Here is a 19,145-nt window from a genome sequence, read left to right as displayed (position 1 = left end):
ATTCAAGATACAACTCAACAATTGGCTTGTACAGGCTAAAGTGCAATAATGAACATGATTATCCAAAGACTCAGGTGACCAATCAACAAATAAAGGCTCAAGCTGTTCCTCCCTTTTGTGTTTTTTTGTGTTTTCTTTAGCAAACTTTTGTTAAAACTGAAGCAGACAAATACATACAAACATCACAAACACATGAAGCTGACAAAGACAAACAACATGCATGACAAAAACACAGATTATCTGAACATGAACAACCACTAAAGGGTATGTAAACTGATTGTGTTAGATTGGAACTGATTAAGGTTAAAAAGATTGGCCTTGATATTGAAAATAGACCAGAATGGATACTACAAAGTTTTTTTGCATTTTTTTTAACGATATAAATAAATAGATAGTGCTTGCTGAAGCACTTTCATAACCCACACAAAGACAGAGACAAACACACACAAACAAGCCTCTTTCTCTCTCTTACAGATGGCACAGGAACAGTGGCATCACAGAGGTAAGTTATTCACACACACACACACACACACACACACACACTAGGGCTGGGCGATATGGACCAAAAGTCATATCTCGATATCTTCAAGCAGAATATCGATATAAGATATATATCGATATTTGTCGAAGGCGGGGGGGTGCGGCGCGCTCCGTGCGCAGATTTGATATTACTATTTCTACCGTTCGGAATTGAATACAGTTTGATGGTTGAATAAACCGTGGACTAGACACTGCCTCCGCCTCGTATTAGAGAACATTATAATATATAACATCACGGCCAAAAGCTTTGTGCGCCTCCGAAATATTATGAACCGTAACGACTGCGTGGGGGGGGGCGGACATGACATGCTATTTTATGTATTCTTTAATATAGGTATTAGTGGGCAACTAACACAGTATTCAAAGACGTTCCAGAAATTCTGCCGTGCAGCCACGGTACCATGCGCTGTTTACAGTGGATGTATCGCAATGGCGAGGCGCATAGCCTTTTGCCGTGTTCTGTAAATATTCTAGAACACACGGGAGGCATGTCGCAGTTCATGTACTTCAGCGAGTCAAAGCCAAAGTTCCTTTCCCCCAATTCCTTCTCAACCATGGCTCAGATAACCCCCAATACAGTCTCGTTGTGGAAATACAAGAGACGTCAAAGAACCGACAAGAAACACTCGCGTTACAGTGTGTGTGTTCACACACACACACACACACACACACACACACACACACACACACACACATGTGGCGCTCGCACGGTCGTGTCTCATTGGCGGGCCAACGTCTCTGGGCGGGCCAGGCAGAGTAAGGGGAGGAGCTTGGTTGAATAAACCGTGGACTAGACACTGCCTCCACCTCGTATTTGAGAACATTATAATATATAATATCACGGCCAAAAGCTGTGTGCACCTCCGGAATATAATGGACAGAATTGCACCCCTTTGGTTGCGACAGTTTTTAAGCACTCTCCACAAATTACGTGATTTTGTAATTCGTCAGACAACTTATATCCAAACCATTTTCATACTATGGAGCTGTTGGTCTTTCGCTTGCAAACAAGCTCCTCGGAGCTGCAAGCTGCATGCGCAGGCGGACTCCATAGCTGTGTTCGAAAGCTTTCCCTATCACGGATATAGTGCACTATATAGGGTGCTCGCCATTTTGTAGTGGTGTTCGAATTCTCAGTGGTTAATTTCATGCACAATATAGTGCACTTAAAATACCCAATAAATAGTGAACGATTTCGAACACGGCTCATGTTTCAAAAAGTGACGGGGGGGGCAGGCAGAGGCTGTGTGTGTGAGCCGGAGGCAGAGCGGGAGAGACATAAGCAGAGTAACGAAATAGCAGGCGGCAGGCGCGGTTCGAAACTGGTGTTATTTGGAACAAATGTGCTGTAATTTCAACGCAAATTAAATTATATCGATATTGACGATATGGTCTCGTTTCATATCGCGTTTGAAAAAATATCGATATATTTTAAATATCGATATATCGCCCAGCCCTCACACACACACACACACACACACACACACACACACACACACACACACACACACACACACACACACACACACACACACACACAGTCCTCCTTTCCAACTCTGCATCCACGACACTCTTAAAGAGTTCAAAGTTGTCATACACCACATTGTCGAAGCCAGGGGTAGTGGACTTTATGTTACACTTACTCTCGCATCAGCTGTTGTCTAAACAGTCACATTTACCCAAATCAACACATATCCACATCAAATTGTCCAAGAAAATTGTCGCCGAAAAGCAACAAGTTTGCAGGTATGCGACGTATGCCCTTACTCATTGTAAACAGTGTCGTTAGCCGCGCCTAGCCATCGTTACAAAACACACATTAATCAGCTTATTATTTCAACGACCCCTGGGTACATATAGTCATGCCATACACCGTTGGAAAGCTTAGATTACCACGATTAAAAGAAGACCACCCACGAGTAATATAGTTGCTCGCAGACAAAACGGCGATAGGTTGACTGAAGTCTACCCAGCAGCTAAAAACGTAACCTCTACGTCTTCCCTTTATACACAACGACCGTGTTATGACACGGTCGAAATATTTTCTCTTTCTACAAAATCGAAACAGCTTAATACAAACCTTAAAAAAGGTCTAATTATCAACTAGCAAACGGTGAAGGGGATACAATTTACCTGAGTGAAACCACGTGCTGTAAGCTATTTTCTTTTTCAACTCGAGCTCATTGGCTGCAATGGCTGCAATAGAGTTCCGGGTGTTGACGTTGTTGGGGCGGGGAAATCGTGGGCACCACCATTTTGGCAGTATTCGATAGTATTGTTGGTTTATTTATTTTTTAACATTTTTTTGGTGAAGCACTGCTTCACCTGTAGTCTTATAGAAGCCTCCACTGCTCCAAACTCTATTTGTGAAACATGCAGACGGCCTAGTGAGACTGCCAGCAGGCAGCAGCAAAGAGATGTAGCGACCTCGGTTTATTTCTTCAGCTTTCACATACACACAAACACGCACACAGGGTGCTTGGTCATTCTTTTGTTTTTTTTTCGTTGTCTGTTAAACCGCCACGTGGAGCGACGTGTCTGGGAACGTCGCCTCTTGGTCTGAGCGTGTGTAGGCATCGCTTCTCGGCCTTTTGGCTAAGATCAAGTGTAGTATCTGTTCTTATCAGTTTAATATCTGATACGTCCCCTACCCGGGCACCATATATTAAATTGATTTTTGGAACTGGGAGATGGAAAAGGGGCTTGCCCCGTCCACTCCACGCATCGACCTGGTATTGCAGTACCTCCAGGACCGGTGCACCCAGTGGCGGCGCCAGAAATAATTTGTTGCAGTTACTTAACAGTTGCTGTATGAATTCAAGAGGTTGCTGGTCAAAAAAAAAAACCTTGATCAAAACACCTGAATTTGGCAGAGACACGGCCGGGAAGACATTTTCGGCACGGGTTGGGGTGGTTGCGGTCCCGTACGAGGCAAGTTTACAGTACAGTAACAACACAGACTAATCGCACCACTGTGATTGAGTGTGATCGTATCATTTGACAGTTCAACGTGCGCTATCTTTCTCCCTCTCCCTCACACACGCACAGACATAAAGACGTAAAGACATAGAACAATATAGAGGAAGATCTTTAAGAAGGCCAACATGAAAATAGCCCAGCGGCATGTACACATTCACTGCTAGTCCAGGTGGCACTGCGGCCACACGATAACAAACAACATAGTTCAATCAACAGCCCGTCAGCAGTCCCCCAACTACAAGGTTACCTGTCCTGTCAATAGTGGTGAATTGCACATCTCAGACCCACCGTCGCCACGGTACATTCCAAAGCATTCACATTAGTTGCGCGATACGTCTCAAATGTAGGCCTATGTGGAACATTAATACAATAGTTGCTATTATTGTTGATACTATTATACTTCATAATACTTCTATTAAGGGCGGATCATACCAGGCTACGATAAACCCATCCTTTGGCATGAGCCAAACCTATAATCTAGTTCTACTTCAAAACAATACCTTAAATCGATGTCTTGATCACAGGACTTCTTGCAATATTCCACTTTAATCCATACGGTTTAACACACCAACATTGCTAGCAAGCATGTGATAACATTGTATTGCTAATTCAGAACTGTGTAGGCTACAATATTTTCTTCCGTTTCTTGACCTCAGCATAACCCCCCTCCGAACAACTGCCAAGTCCAACACAAGTCTGGCTATTAACGAGCCCATCCTCAGCCTCGCCATCGCGAGTCGTGTTTGAACTTGATTTCTTTCGAAATAGTAAAAACTTGTCCATATTTTTTAAGCGCCAACGAGCCGGCAACGAACATCTCTGACTGATAATCTCGCCGCGAGATGTCCGCATATTTGAAATGTTATTTATTTTTCGTAAGACTATGCTATTAATGAAATTATTGTTTCATGTACATTAAATAATAATTAATTAATATTGTACATATTGCTTGGGATAGTTTGTGTTAATTGTGTGTATGTGGTTTTTTTTTAATCTGTTCATGTCACTTACAGAGTGTGCGCATGCCCAACGCTCGGGAACTGGGCACGGTGAGGGGGAGGGGAGGAGAGGAGAGTCCCAGGCTGACTCGTGTTCATTTGAACGACAGTCCAGTCACGGCCCTGAAATGTTGACGCTACTCACTGATTATGCACTTAATCTGGTGATTCATATGACAGGAATGGTCGGTATGGTGACGGGTACCGCATTCGGCCATAGGTTTAGTTGAACTTATTTAATACCATTTTACGGAAAATGGCATTATTTCAAATATGTTGTTTGAGTTTGACAAAAAATCAGGGGTTGCTCTGGGGTTTCTGAGTAATTGCTTGGAGTTGCTATAGCAACGGCAAGCAACCGTTTGGCGCCGCCCCTGGGTGCACCCCTCTCTCACTGTGAAAAACAAAACTAAACTCCTCCTGAGAGTACACCCGTCCGCCTGTAGACAATAAAGTGTCATTTACAATTCATAAACGCACTGTTTACAATTATTCCAACGATATTCTGTTGTTTAAGAAAGAAAAAAGGATTCTTTCTGTGGCGTGTCGATAACTCGGATCTCCAGGTTTCCTTTCGTTATGCTTCCATCTCGCTGATTTCAGATTCTCCTGTCATCGTGTGACCGGTGGTCTACAGTGTTTATTAAAGTCTAGACATCTCCGAATGCTTTGCAGCCGTTCTCCACGGGAACACGCGTGGGCATCGTTCAGCCCACCTGAACGTGTTCAACTCATACTTACCTGGCAAGGGAGATACCATGATCAAGAAGGTGGTTCACCCATAGCGAGGCTCAGCCATTGCACTGAGGCTGTTACTGACCCGTGCGAATTCCCCAAATGTGGGAATCTCGATTGCATAATTTCTGGTAGTGGGGGACTGCGTTCGCGCTCTCCCCTGATCATGTTGTTCTAAAGAAATAATAGCTATGAATGGCTTCATAGTGCTATATTGCAGTCCATACCATGTTTTGCATCGCTACGTTTCTTCAAAAGATCACGCAAACGATGACGCCCAAGCAGTGTAATGCATTGCGTTCAAATATGGAACTCTGAGTCTGGAATAACGCATTCATTCATTCATTCATTCATTCATTCATTCATTCATTTCTTTCATTCATTATGGATCCTTATTTCCAGAAATATTATGTGCAAGGCCTAGATTATCAAAATCCGCTAGTCTGCTGAATGTTTTGTTTATTATTTTCATACTTTGAGTTGATGTAGCTGATGAGATTCATATTATCAAGTGGAAAAGTGTTTAATTGTTACATTTTTGGGCTGAATTAAGAAAAATAATAAGAATGTATTCAGTGCACTCACTTTGTCTGGATGACAGAGCCATTCACAGAATTCATTATTTTGACCACACAGGGAGTGCAGCCAGCAAAGTGGGGGTGTATTCACACCTCTGGTTGCGGGAGCGAAGACACAAGGACTTCTAATTTCTTTGGTGTGTTTTTTCTTTCCACTACCCCACCCCTTGTGAAAGCCAAGCACAAAGAGACTCAAATTCTTTTACAACTTTTATTTTTCACCCCGAATGGGTTTCATTGAAAAGGCAATGCATATAAAACACAAGTAAACAAGATCTGTTTAATTAAAAGCTCGCCCACCACAACAAGGTACAGATCTACAGGCGAGAACACGAGAGCATGAGACGAGAGACAAACATGTACTACCATTTGCAAACATTTAGTTAAACATGGAGCTGACAGACATGCACACATCAAAAGGAAAGGCACATATAAATAACATTAATAATAATGCAAAAATCTCAACAATTGAAGAACACACACTTGTATTCAAGATACAACTCAACAATTGGCTTGTACAGGCTAAAGTGCAATAATGAACATGATTATCCAAAGACTCAGGTGACCAATCAACAAATAAAGGCTCAAGCTGTTCCTCCCTTTTGTGTTTTTTTGTGTTTTCTTTAGCAAACTTTTGTTAAAACTGAAGCAGACAAATACATACAAACATCACAAACACATGAAGCTGACAAAGACAAACAACATGCATGACAAAAACACAGATTATCTGAACATGAACAACCACTAAAGGGTATGTAAACTGATTGTGTTAGATTGGAACTGATTAAGGTTAAAAAGATTGGCCTTGATATTGAAAATAGACCAGAATGGATACTACAAAGTTTTTTTGCATTTTTTTTAACGATATAAATAAATAGATAGTGCTTGCTGAAGCACTTTCATAACCCACACAAAGACAGAGACAAACACACACAAACAAGCCTCTTTCTCTCTCTTACAGATGGCACAGGAACAGTGGCATCACAGAGGTAAGTTATTCACACACACACACACACACACACACACACACTAGGGCTGGGCGATATGGACCAAAAGTCATATCTCGATATCTTCAAGCAGAATATCGATATAAGATATATATCGATATTTGTCGAAGGCGGGGGGGTGCGGCGCGCTCCGTGCGCAGATTTGATATTACTATTTCTACCGTTCGGAATTGAATACAGTTTGATGGTTGAATAAACCGTGGACTAGACACTGCCTCCGCCTCGTATTAGAGAACATTATAATATATAACATCACGGCCAAAAGCTTTGTGCGCCTCCGAAATATTATGAACCGTAACGACTGCGTGGGGGGGGGCGGACATGACATGCTATTTTATGTATTCTTTAATATAGGTATTAGTGGGCAACTAACACAGTATTCAAAGACGTTCCAGAAATTCTGCCGTGCAGCCACGGTACCATGCGCTGTTTACAGTGGATGTATCGCAATGGCGAGGCGCATAGCCTTTTGCCGTGTTCTGTAAATATTCTAGAACACACGGGAGGCATGTCGCAGTTCATGTACTTCAGCGAGTCAAAGCCAAAGTTCCTTTCCCCCAATTCCTTCTCAACCATGGCTCAGATAACCCCCAATACAGTCTCGTTGTGGAAATACAAGAGACGTCAAAGAACCGACAAGAAACACTCGCGTTACAGTGTGTGTGTTCACACACACACACACACACACACACACACACACACACACACACACACACACACACATGTGGCGCTCGCACGGTCGTGTCTCATTGGCGGGCCAACGTCTCTGGGCGGGCCAGGCAGAGTAAGGGGAGGAGCTTGGTTGAATAAACCGTGGACTAGACACTGCCTCCACCTCGTATTTGAGAACATTATAATATATAATATCACGGCCAAAAGCTGTGTGCACCTCCGGAATATAATGGACAGAATTGCACCCCTTTGGTTGCGACAGTTTTTAAGCACTCTCCACAAATTACGTGATTTTGTAATTCGTCAGACAACTTATATCCAAACCATTTTCATACTATGGAGCTGTTGGTCTTTCGCTTGCAAACAAGCTCCTCGGAGCTGCAAGCTGCATGCGCAGGCGGACTCCATAGCTGTGTTCGAAATCTTTCCCTATCACGGATATAGTGCACTATATAGGGTGCTCGCCATTTTGTAGTGGTGTTCGAATTCTCAGTGGTTAATTTCATGCACAATATAGTGCACTTAAAATACCCAATAAATAGTGAACGATTTCGAACACGGCTCATGTTTCAAAAAGTGACGGGGGGGGCAGGCAGAGGCTGTGTGTGTGAGCCGGAGGCAGAGCGGGAGAGACATAAGCAGAGTAACGAAATAGCAGGCGGCAGGCGCGGTTCGAAACTGGTGTTATTTGGAACAAATGTGCTGTAATTTCAACGCAAATTAAATTATATCGATATTGACGATATGGTCTCGTTTCATATCGCGTTTGAAAAAATATCGATATATTTTAAATATCGATATATCGCCCAGCCCTCACACACGCCCAGCCCTCACACACACACACACACACACACACACACACACACACACACACACACACACACACACACACACACACACACACACACACACACACACACACACACACACACACACACACACACACACAGTCCTCCTTTCCAACTCTGCATCCACGACACTCTTAAAGAGTTCAAAGTTGTCATACACCACATTGTCGAAGCCAGGGGTAGTGGACTTCCTAGTGGATGGACAGTAGGAAAACATTTTCTGCATGCTTCCAGCCACTTTGTCCTTGAAAGGGTTGTACCTCTTCCACTGTCCACCACAGTTTGGCATGTGGCAAGCCCCACATGGCCTTGAGGACTTGTTAGGCATGAATGCCTTCACTGTTGGTGCAGGAGGGACAAAGCACTGGCTGCAGGATGTCCCACGAAACAGGACGGAGGGGGCCTGTGGCTGTGCGGGGAAGACCTGCAGTATGGGTGCTGCCGACACAGGGGGTGGGCCGTAGGTCAACGCAGCGGGTGGCCTCGGCTGGAGGTGGGTGGGCGCAGAAGGCCTCGGCAGAATGGGGGTGAGCGCAGCAGGCTTCGGCCGGGTGGAGGACGACAACCCAGTGGGCTGAACGGGTCGGTTCGCGGGAGTCACAGGCTGTGGCTCAGCAACAAATAATCTGGAAACATAAAATACACATGTGATCAGTATTGATATGACGTGTGTGCTATTTGCTTTCCACAGCCAACAGGTGAAACAAAGTGCTTATGACAACTTACCTCCGCTTCTCACCACGTCTCTTTCCAGCCTCGTGATGGATGAGCCGGTACTGGACCTGAGGCCGGTCTGGCGGAGGGAGGGATGTTGGCAGCGCAGGAGCCTCCGGGAACGGTGCGTCCGACAGCACTTTCAGGTGAGGAGTCACCTTGTGGCCGAAGGAGCAGTCGCTCCTTCTGCCACTTCAGCAGCCACACCAGCCAGCCGACATCATTCTCCACAAGCCACCTGAAGGTCTGACCGGCGTACTACCTGAACGTGATGACCAGCTGACCTTTCCACAGCTCAGCCCCCGACCTCTTGGCAGCCGCCTCTGCTGTCTTGAGATCCAGCCATTTAGGGTCAACAACAGTGCTGCTGCGGGCCTCTGCCACAGACCTTGCTGCCTCTGTACATTACAGCATGGCCTCTCCTTGCCGGTACAAAATGATGTTGGGGTACAGGTGTAGCTGTTGATGGCTGACCAGCGATGGTTTAGTGGCCAAGCTCTTTCCGCAGACATCACAGGTAAAGGTCTCCCTGGCGATGGCATGGATCTTCAGATGACTCACCAGGTTGGACTTTTCACTGAATGTCTTGTCGCACACGGTGCACTGATGTGTAGGCTCCTCCATGTTCCATCTGGTACAGTAAAACATGAATAAATGAGTACAACAAGCAGATCATTTAGAGTGACAATATGTAGCCCTTTATTATACAGAAATGTGCTGTTGGTGTATTAGCCTAGGACAACACGCTCGCCAGATTGTTATCTATGTTGTTAGAAATCAGCTACTGTTTACCAGGTATGCAGCGCATCCCATGCAACAAGAGATTAACACGGTCGCCAAATTGCTTTATGTTACACTTACTCTCGCATCAGCTGTTGTCTAAACAGTCACATTTACCCAAATCAACACATATCCACATCAAATTGTCCAAGAAAACGTTGATTGTCGCCGAAAAGCAACAAGTTTGCAGGTATGCGACGTATGCCCTTACTCATTGTAAACAGTGTCGTTAGCCGCGCCTAGCCATCGTTACAAAACACACATTAATCAGCTTATTATTTCAACGACCCCTGGGTACATATAGTCATGCCATACACCGTTGGAAAGCTTAGATTACCACGATTAAAAGAAGACCACCCACGAGTAATATAGTTGCTCGCAGACAAAACGGCGATAGGTTGACTGAAGTCTACCCAGCAGCTAAAAACGTAACCTCTACGTCTTCCCTTTATACACAACGACCGTGTTATGACACGGTCGAAATATTTTCTCTTTCTACAAAATCGAAACAGCTTAATACAAACCTTAAAAAAGGTCTAATTATCAACTAGCAAACGGTGAAGGGGATACAATTTACCTGAGTGAAACCACGTGCTGTAAGCTATTTTCTTTTTCAACTCGAGCTCATTGGCTGCAATGGCTGCAATAGAGTTCCGGGTGTTGACGTTGTTGGGGCGGGGAAATCGTGGGCACCACCATTTTGGCAGTATTCGATAGTATTGTTGGTTTATTTATTTTTTAACATTTTTTTGGTGAAGCACTGCTTCACCTGTAGTCTTATAGAAGCCTCCACTGCTCCAAACTCTATTTGTGAAACATGCAGACGGCCTAGTGAGACTGCCAGCAGGCAGCAGCAAAGAGATGTAGCGACCTCGGTTTATTTCTTCAGCTTTCACATACACACAAACACGCACACAGGGTGCTTGGTCATTCTTTTGTTTTTTTTTCGTTGTCTGTTAAACCGCCACGTGGAGCGACGTGTCTGGGAACGTCGCCTCTTGGTCTGAGCGTGTGTAGGCATCGCTTCTCGGCCTTTTGGCTAAGATCAAGTGTAGTATCTGTTCTTATCAGTTTAATATCTGATACGTCCCCTACCCGGGCACCATATATTAAATTGATTTTTGGAACTGGGAGATGGAAAAGGGGCTTGCCCCGTCCACTCCACGCATCGACCTGGTATTGCAGTACCTCCAGGACCGGTGCACCCAGTGGCGGCGCCAGAAATAATTTGTTGCAGTTACTTAACAGTTGCTGTATGAATTCAAGAGGTTGCTGGTCAAAAAAAAAAACCTTGATCAAAACACCTGAATTTGGCAGAGACACGGCCGGGAAGACATTTTCGGCACGGGTTGGGGTGGTTGCGGTCCCGTACGAGGCAAGTTTACAGTACAGTAACAACACAGACTAATCGCACCACTGTGATTGAGTGTGATCGTATCATTTGACAGTTCAACGTGCGCTATCTTTCTCCCTCTCCCTCACACACGCACAGACATAAAGACGTAAAGACATAGAACAATATAGAGGAAGATCTTTAAGAAGGCCAACATGAAAATAGCCCAGCGGCATGTACACATTCACTGCTAGTCCAGGTGGCACTGCGGCCACACGATAACAAACAACATAGTTCAATCAACAGCCCGTCAGCAGTCCCCCAACTACAAGGTTACCTGTCCTGTCAATAGTGGTGAATTGCACATCTCAGACCCACCGTCGCCACGGTACATTCCAAAGCATTCACATTAGTTGCGCGATACGTCTCAAATGTAGGCCTATGTGGAACATTAATACAATAGTTGCTATTATTGTTGATACTATTATACTTCATAATACTTCTATTAAGGGCGGATCATACCAGGCTACGATAAACCCATCCTTTGGCATGAGCCAAACCTATAATCTAGTTCTACTTCAAAACAATACCTTAAATCGATGTCTTGATCACAGGACTTCTTGCAATATTCCACTTTAATCCATACGGTTTAACACACCAACATTGCTAGCAAGCATGTGATAACATTGTATTGCTAATTCAGAACTGTGTAGGCTACAATATTTTCTTCCGTTTCTTGACCTCAGCATAACCCCCCTCCGAACAACTGCCAAGTCCAACACAAGTCTGGCTATTAACGAGCCCATCCTCAGCCTCGCCATCGCGAGTCGTGTTTGAACTTGATTTCTTTCGAAATAGTAAAAACTTGTCCATATTTTTTAAGCGCCAACGAGCCGGCAACGAACATCTCTGACTGATAATCTCGCCGCGAGATGTCCGCATATTTGAAATGTTATTTATTTTTCGTAAGACTATGCTATTAATGAAATTATTGTTTCATGTACATTAAATAATAATTAATTAATATTGTACATATTGCTTGGGATAGTTTGTGTTAATTGTGTGTATGTGGTTTTTTTTAATCTGTTCATGTCACTTACAGAGTGTGCGCATGCCCAACGCTCGGGAACTGGGCACGGTGAGGGGGAGGGGAGGAGAGGAGAGTCCCAGGCTGACTCGTGTTCATTTGAACGACAGTCCAGTCACGGCCCTGAAATGTTGACGCTACTCACTGATTATGCACTTAATCTGGTGATTCATATGACAGGAATGGTCGGTATGGTGACGGGTACCGCATTCGGCCATAGGTTTAGTTGAACTTATTTAATACCATTTTACGGAAAATGGCATTATTTCAAATATGTTGTTTGAGTTTGACAAAAAATCAGGGGTTGCTCTGGGGTTTCTGAGTAATTGCTTGGAGTTGCTATAGCAACGGCAAGCAACCGTTTGGCGCCGCCCCTGGGTGCACCCCTCTCTCACTGTGAAAAACAAAACTAAACTCCTCCTGAGAGTACACCCGTCCGCCTGTAGACAATAAAGTGTCATTTACAATTCATAAACGCACTGTTTACAATTATTCCAACGATATTCTGTTGTTTAAGAAAGAAAAAAGGATTCTTTCTGTGGCGTGTCGATAACTCGGATCTCCAGGTTTCCTTTCGTTATGCTTCCATCTCGCTGATTTCAGATTCTCCTGTCATCGTGTGACCGGTGGTCTACAGTGTTTATTAAAGTCTAGACATCTCCGAATGCTTTGCAGCCGTTCTCCACGGGAACACGCGTGGGCATCGTTCAGCCCACCTGAACGTGTTCAACTCATACTTACCTGGCAAGGGAGATACCATGATCAAGAAGGTGGTTCACCCATAGCGAGGCTCAGCCATTGCACTGAGGCTGTTACTGACCCGTGCGAATTCCCCAAATGTGGGAATCTCGATTGCATAATTTCTGGTAGTGGGGGACTGCGTTCGCGCTCTCCCCTGATCATGTTGTTCTAAAGAAATAATAGCTATGAATGGCTTCATAGTGCTATATTGCAGTCCATACCATGTTTTGCATCGCTACGTTTCTTCAAAAGATCACGCAAACGATGACGCCCAAGCAGTGTAATGCATTGCGTTCAAATATGGAACTCTGAGTCTGGAATAACGCATTCATTCATTCATTCATTCATTCATTCATTCATTTCTTTCATTCATTATGGATCCTTATTTCCAGAAATATTATGTGCAAGGCCTAGATTATCAAAATCCGCTAGTCTGCTGAATGTTTTGTTTATTATTTTCATACTTTGAGTTGATGTAGCTGATGAGATTCATATTATCAAGTGGAAAAGTGTTTAATTGTTACATTTTTGGGCTGAATTAAGAAAAATAATAAGAATGTATTCAGTGCACTCACTTTGTCTGGATGACAGAGCCATTCACAGAATTCATTATTTTGACCACACAGGGAGTGCAGCCAGCAAAGTGGGGGTGTATTCACACCTCTGGTTGCGGGAGCGAAGACACAAGGACTTCTAATTTCTTTGGTGTGTTTTTTCTTTCCACTACCCCACCCCTTGTGAAAGCCAAGCACAAAGAGACTCAAATTCTTTTACAACTTTTATTTTTCACCCCGAATGGGTTTCATTGAAAAGGCAATGCATATAAAACACAAGTAAACAAGATCTGTTTAATTAAAAGCTCGCCCACCACAACAAGGTACAGATCTACAGGCGAGAACACGAGAGCATGAGACGAGAGACAAACATGTACTACCATTTGCAAACATTTAGTTAAACATGGAGCTGACAGACATGCACACATCAAAAGGAAAGGCACATATAAATAACATTAATAATAATGCAAAAATCTCAACAATTGAAGAACACACACTTGTATTCAAGATACAACTCAACAATTGGCTTGTACAGGCTAAAGTGCAATAATGAACATGATTATCCAAAGACTCAGGTGACCAATCAACAAATAAAGGCTCAAGCTGTTCCTCCCTTTTGTGTTTTTTTGTGTTTTCTTTAGCAAACTTTTGTTAAAACTGAAGCAGACAAATACATACAAACATCACAAACACATGAAGCTGACAAAGACAAACAACATGCATGACAAAAACACAGATTATCTGAACATGAACAACCACTAAAGGGTATGTAAACTGATTGTGTTAGATTGGAACTGATTAAGGTTAAAAAGATTGGCCTTGATATTGAAAATAGACCAGAATGGATACTACAAAGTTTTTTTGCATTTTTTTTAACGATATAAATAAATAGATAGTGCTTGCTGAAGCACTTTCATAACCCACACAAAGACAGAGACAAACACACACAAACAAGCCTCTTTCTCTCTCTTACAGATGGCACAGGAACAGTGGCATCACAGAGGTAAGTTATTCACACACACACACACACACACACACACACTAGGGCTGGGCGATATGGACCAAAAGTCATATCTCGATATCTTCAAGCAGAATATCGATATAAGATATATATCGATATTTGTCGAAGGCGGGGGGGTGCGGCGCGCTCCGTGCGCAGATTTGATATTACTATTTCTACCGTTCGGAATTGAATACAGTTTGATGGTTGAATAAACCGTGGACTAGACACTGCCTCCGCCTCGTATTAGAGAACATTATAATATATAACATCACGGCCAAAAGCTTTGTGCGCCTCCGAAATATTATGAACCGTAACGACTGCGTGGGGGGGGGCGGACATGACATGCTATTTTATGTATTCTTTAATATAGGTATTAGTGGGCAACTAACACAGTATTCAAAGACGTTCCAGAAATTCTGCCGTGCAGCCACGGTACCATGCGCTGTTTACAGTGGATGTATCGCAATGGCGAGGCGCATAGCCTTTTGCCGTGTTCTGTAAATATTCTAGAACACACGGGAGGCATGTCGCAGTTCATGTACTTCAGCGAGTCAAAGCCAAAGTTCCTTTCCCCCAATTCCTTCTCAACCATGGCTCAGATAACCCCCAATACAGTCTCGTTGTGGAAATACAAGAGACGTCAAAGAACCGACAAGAAACACTCGCGTTACAGTGTGTGTGTTCACACACACACACACACACACACACACACACACACACACACACACACACACACACATGTGGCGCTCGCACGGTCGTGTCTCATTGGCGGGCCAACGTCTCTGGGCGGGCCAGGCAGAGTAAGGGGAGGAGCTTGGTTGAATAAACCGTGGACTAGACACTGCCTCCACCTCGTATTTGAGAACATTATAATATATAATATCACGGCCAAAAGCTGTGTGCACCTCCGGAATATAATGGACAGAATTGCACCCCTTTGGTTGCGACAGTTTTTAAGCACTCTCCACAAATTACGTGATTTTGTAATTCGTCAGACAACTTATATCCAAACCATTTTCATACTATGGAGCTGTTGGTCTTTCGCTTGCAAACAAGCTCCTCGGAGCTGCAAGCTGCATGCGCAGGCGGACTCCATAGCTGTGTTCGAAATCTTTCCCTATCACGGATATAGTGCACTATATAGGGTGCTCGCCATTTTGTAGTGGTGTTCGAATTCTCAGTGGTTAATTTCATGCACAATATAGTGCACTTAAAATACCCAATAAATAGTGAACGATTTCGAACACGGCTCATGTTTCAAAAAGTGACGGGGGGGGCAGGCAGAGGCTGTGTGTGTGAGCCGGAGGCAGAGCGGGAGAGACATAAGCAGAGTAACGAAATAGCAGGCGGCAGGCGCGGTTCGAAACTGGTGTTATTTGGAACAAATGTGCTGTAATTTCAACGCAAATTAAATTATATCGATATTGACGATATGGTCTCGTTTCATATCGCGTTTGAAAAAATATCGATATATTTTAAATATCGATATATCGCCCAGCCCTCACACACGCCCAGCCCTCACACACACACACACACACACACACACACACACACACACACACACACACACACACACACACACACACACACACACACACACACACACACACACACACACACACACACACACACACACAGTCCTCCTTTCCAACTCTGCATCCACGACACTCTTAAAGAGTTCAAAGTTGTCATACACCACATTGTCGAAGCCAGGGGTAGTGGACTTCCTAGTGGATGGACAGTAGGAAAACATTTTCTGCATGCTTCCAGCCACTTTGTCCTTGAAAGGGTTGTACCTCTTCCACTGTCCACCACAGTTTGGCATGTGGCAAGCCCCACATGGCCTTGAGGACTTGTTAGGCATGAATGCCTTCACTGTTGGTGCAGGAGGGACAAAGCACTGGCTGCAGGATGTCCCACGAAACAGGACGGAGGGGGCCTGTGGCTGTGCGGGGAAGACCTGCAGTATGGGTGCTGCCGACACAGGGGGTGGGCCGTAGGTCAACGCAGCGGGTGGCCTCGGCTGGAGGTGGGTGGGCGCAGAAGGCCTCGGCAGAATGGGGGTGAGCGCAGCAGGCTTCGGCCGGGTGGAGGACGACAACCCAGTGGGCTGAACGGGTCGGTTCGCGGGAGTCACAGGCTGTGGCTCAGCAACAAATAATCTGGAAACATAAAATACACATGTGATCAGTATTGATATGACGTGTGTGCTATTTGCTTTCCACAGCCAACAGGTGAAACAAAGTGCTTATGACAACTTACCTCCGCTTCTCACCACGTCTCTTTCCAGCCTCGTGATGGATGAGCCGGTACTGGACCTGAGGCCGGTCTGGCGGAGGGAGGGATGTTGGCAGCGCAGGAGCCTCCGGGAACGGTGCGTCCGACAGCACTTTCAGGTGAGGAGTCACCTTGTGGCCGAAGGAGCAGTCGCTCCTTCTGCCACTTCAGCAGCCACACCAGCCAGCCGACATCATTCTCCACAAGCCACCTGAAGGTCTGACCGGCGTACTACCTGAACGTGATGACCAGCTGACCTTTCCACAGCTCAGCCCCCGACCTCTTGGCAGCCGCCTCTGCTGTCTTGAGATCCAGCCATTTAGGGTCAACAACAGTGCTGCTGCGGGCCTCTGCCACAGACCTTGCTGCCTCTGTACATTACAGCATGGCCTCTCCTTGCCGGTACAAAATGATGTTGGGGTACAGGTGTAGCTGTTGATGGCTGACCAGCGATGGTTTAGTGGCCAAGCTCTTTCCGCAGACATCACAGGTAAAGGTCTCCCTGGCGATGGCATGGATCTTCAGATGACTCACCAGGTTGGACTTTTCACTGAATGTCTTGTCGCACACGGTGCACTGATGTGTAGGCTCCTCCATGTTCCATCTGGTACAGTAAAACATGAATAAATGAGTACAACAAGCAGATCATTTAGAGTGACAATATGTAGCCCTTTATTATACAGAAATGTGCTGTTGGTGTATTAGCCTAGGACAACACGCTCGCCAGATTGTTATCTATGTTGTTAGAAATCAGCTACTGTTTACCAGGTATGCAGCGCATCCCATGCAACAAGAGATTAACACGGTCGCCAAATTGCTTTATGTTACACTTACTCTCGCATCAGCTGTTGTCTAAACAGTCACATTTACCCAAATCAACACATATCCACATCAAATTGTCCAAGAAAACGTTGATTGTCGCCGAAAGCAACAAGTTTGCAGGTATGCGACGTATGCCCTTACTCATTGTAAACAGTGTCGTTAGCCGCGCCTAGCCATCGTTACAAAACACACATTAATCAGCTTATTATTTCAACGACCCCTGGGTACATATAGTCATGCCATACACCGTTGGAAAGCTTAGATTACCACGATTAAAAGAAGACCACCCACGAGTAATATAGTTGCTCGCAGACAAAACGGCGATAGGTTGACTGAAGTCTACCCAGCAGCTAAAAACGTAACCTCTACGTCTTCCCTTTATACACAACGACCGTGTTATGACACGGTCGAAATATTTTCTCTTTCTACAAAATCGAAACAGCTTAATACAAACCTTAAAAAGGTCTAATTATCAACTAGCAAACGGTGAAGGGGATACAATTTACCTGAGTGAAACCACGTGCTGTAAGCTATTTTCTTTTTCAACTCGAGCTCATTGGCTGCAATGGCTGCAATAGAGTTCCGGGTGTTGACGTTGTTGGGGCGGGGAAATCGTGGGCACCACCATTTTGGCAGTATTCGATAGTATTGTTGGTTTATTTATTTTTTAACATTTTTTTGGTGAAGCACTGCTTCACCTGTAGTCTTATAGAAGCCTCCACTGCTCCAAACTCTATTTGTGAAACATGCAGACGGCCTAGTGAGACTGCCAGCAGGCAGCAGCAAAGAGATGTAGCGACCTCGGTTTATTTCTTCAGCTTTCACATACACACAAACACGCACACAGGGTGCTTGGTCATTCTTTTGTTTTTTTTTTCGTTGTCTGTTAAACCGCCACGTGGAGCGACGTGTCTGGGAACGTCGCCTCTTGGTCTGAGCGTGTGTAGGCATCGCTTCTCGCCTTTTGGCTAAGATCAAGTGTAGTATCTGTTCTATCAGTTTAATATCTGATACGTCCCCTACCCGGGCACCATATATTAAATTGATTTTTGGAACTGGGAGATGGAAAAGGGGCTTGCCCCGTCCACTCCACGCATCGACCTGGTATTGCAGTACCTCCAGGACCGGTGCACCCAGTGGCGGCGCCAGAAATAATTTGTTGCAGTTACTTAACAGTTGCTGTATGAATTCAAGAGGTTGCTGGTCAAAAAAAAAAACCTTGATCAAAACACCTGAATTTGGCAGAGACACGGCCGGGAAGACATTTTCGGCACGGGTTGGGGTGGTTGCGGTCCCGTACGAGGCAAGTTTACAGTACAGTAACAACACAGACTAATCGCACCACTGTGATTGAGTGTGATCGTATCATTTGACAGTTCAAACGTGCGCTATCTTTCTCCCTCTCCCTCACACACGCACAGACATAAAGACGTAAAGACATAGAACAATATAGAGGAAGATCTTTAAGAAGGCAACA

At 44.7% G+C, this 19,145-nt stretch overlaps 5 non-coding genes across 5 annotated transcripts; all 5 read left to right on the top strand.

The window, feature by feature from the left end:
- The first annotated feature begins 3,115 nt into the window (after positions 1-3,115).
- On the top strand, positions 3,116-3,306 carry LOC130378809 (U2 spliceosomal RNA). Its single transcript, XR_008894938.1, has one exon. It is a non-coding gene; the product is annotated as a U2 spliceosomal RNA (small nuclear RNA).
- A 1,944-nt stretch (positions 3,307-5,250) lies between these two features.
- LOC130378816 (U1 spliceosomal RNA) lies at positions 5,251-5,415 on the top strand. Its single transcript, XR_008894945.1, has one exon. It is a non-coding gene; the product is annotated as a U1 spliceosomal RNA (small nuclear RNA).
- A 5,455-nt stretch (positions 5,416-10,870) lies between these two features.
- LOC130378807 (U2 spliceosomal RNA) lies at positions 10,871-11,061 on the top strand. Its single transcript, XR_008894937.1, has one exon. It is a non-coding gene; the product is annotated as a U2 spliceosomal RNA (small nuclear RNA).
- Positions 11,062-13,004: 1,943 nt separating this feature from the next.
- Positions 13,005-13,169, top strand: LOC130378815 (U1 spliceosomal RNA). The gene has a single exon (XR_008894944.1). It is a non-coding gene; the product is annotated as a U1 spliceosomal RNA (small nuclear RNA).
- A 5,448-nt stretch (positions 13,170-18,617) lies between these two features.
- Positions 18,618-18,806, top strand: LOC130378814 (U2 spliceosomal RNA). Its single transcript, XR_008894943.1, has one exon. It is a non-coding gene; the product is annotated as a U2 spliceosomal RNA (small nuclear RNA).
- The last annotated feature ends 339 nt before the right edge of the window (positions 18,807-19,145 follow it).

This window comes from Gadus chalcogrammus, unplaced genomic scaffold (assembly GCF_026213295.1).
Source record: "Gadus chalcogrammus isolate NIFS_2021 unplaced genomic scaffold, NIFS_Gcha_1.0 GACHA102, whole genome shotgun sequence".
In the NCBI taxonomy this organism is placed as follows: Eukaryota; Metazoa; Chordata; class Actinopteri; order Gadiformes; family Gadidae; genus Gadus; species Gadus chalcogrammus.
The sequence above is the reverse complement of the archived record's forward strand: the minus strand, read 5'-3'. Positions and strand labels throughout refer to the sequence as shown.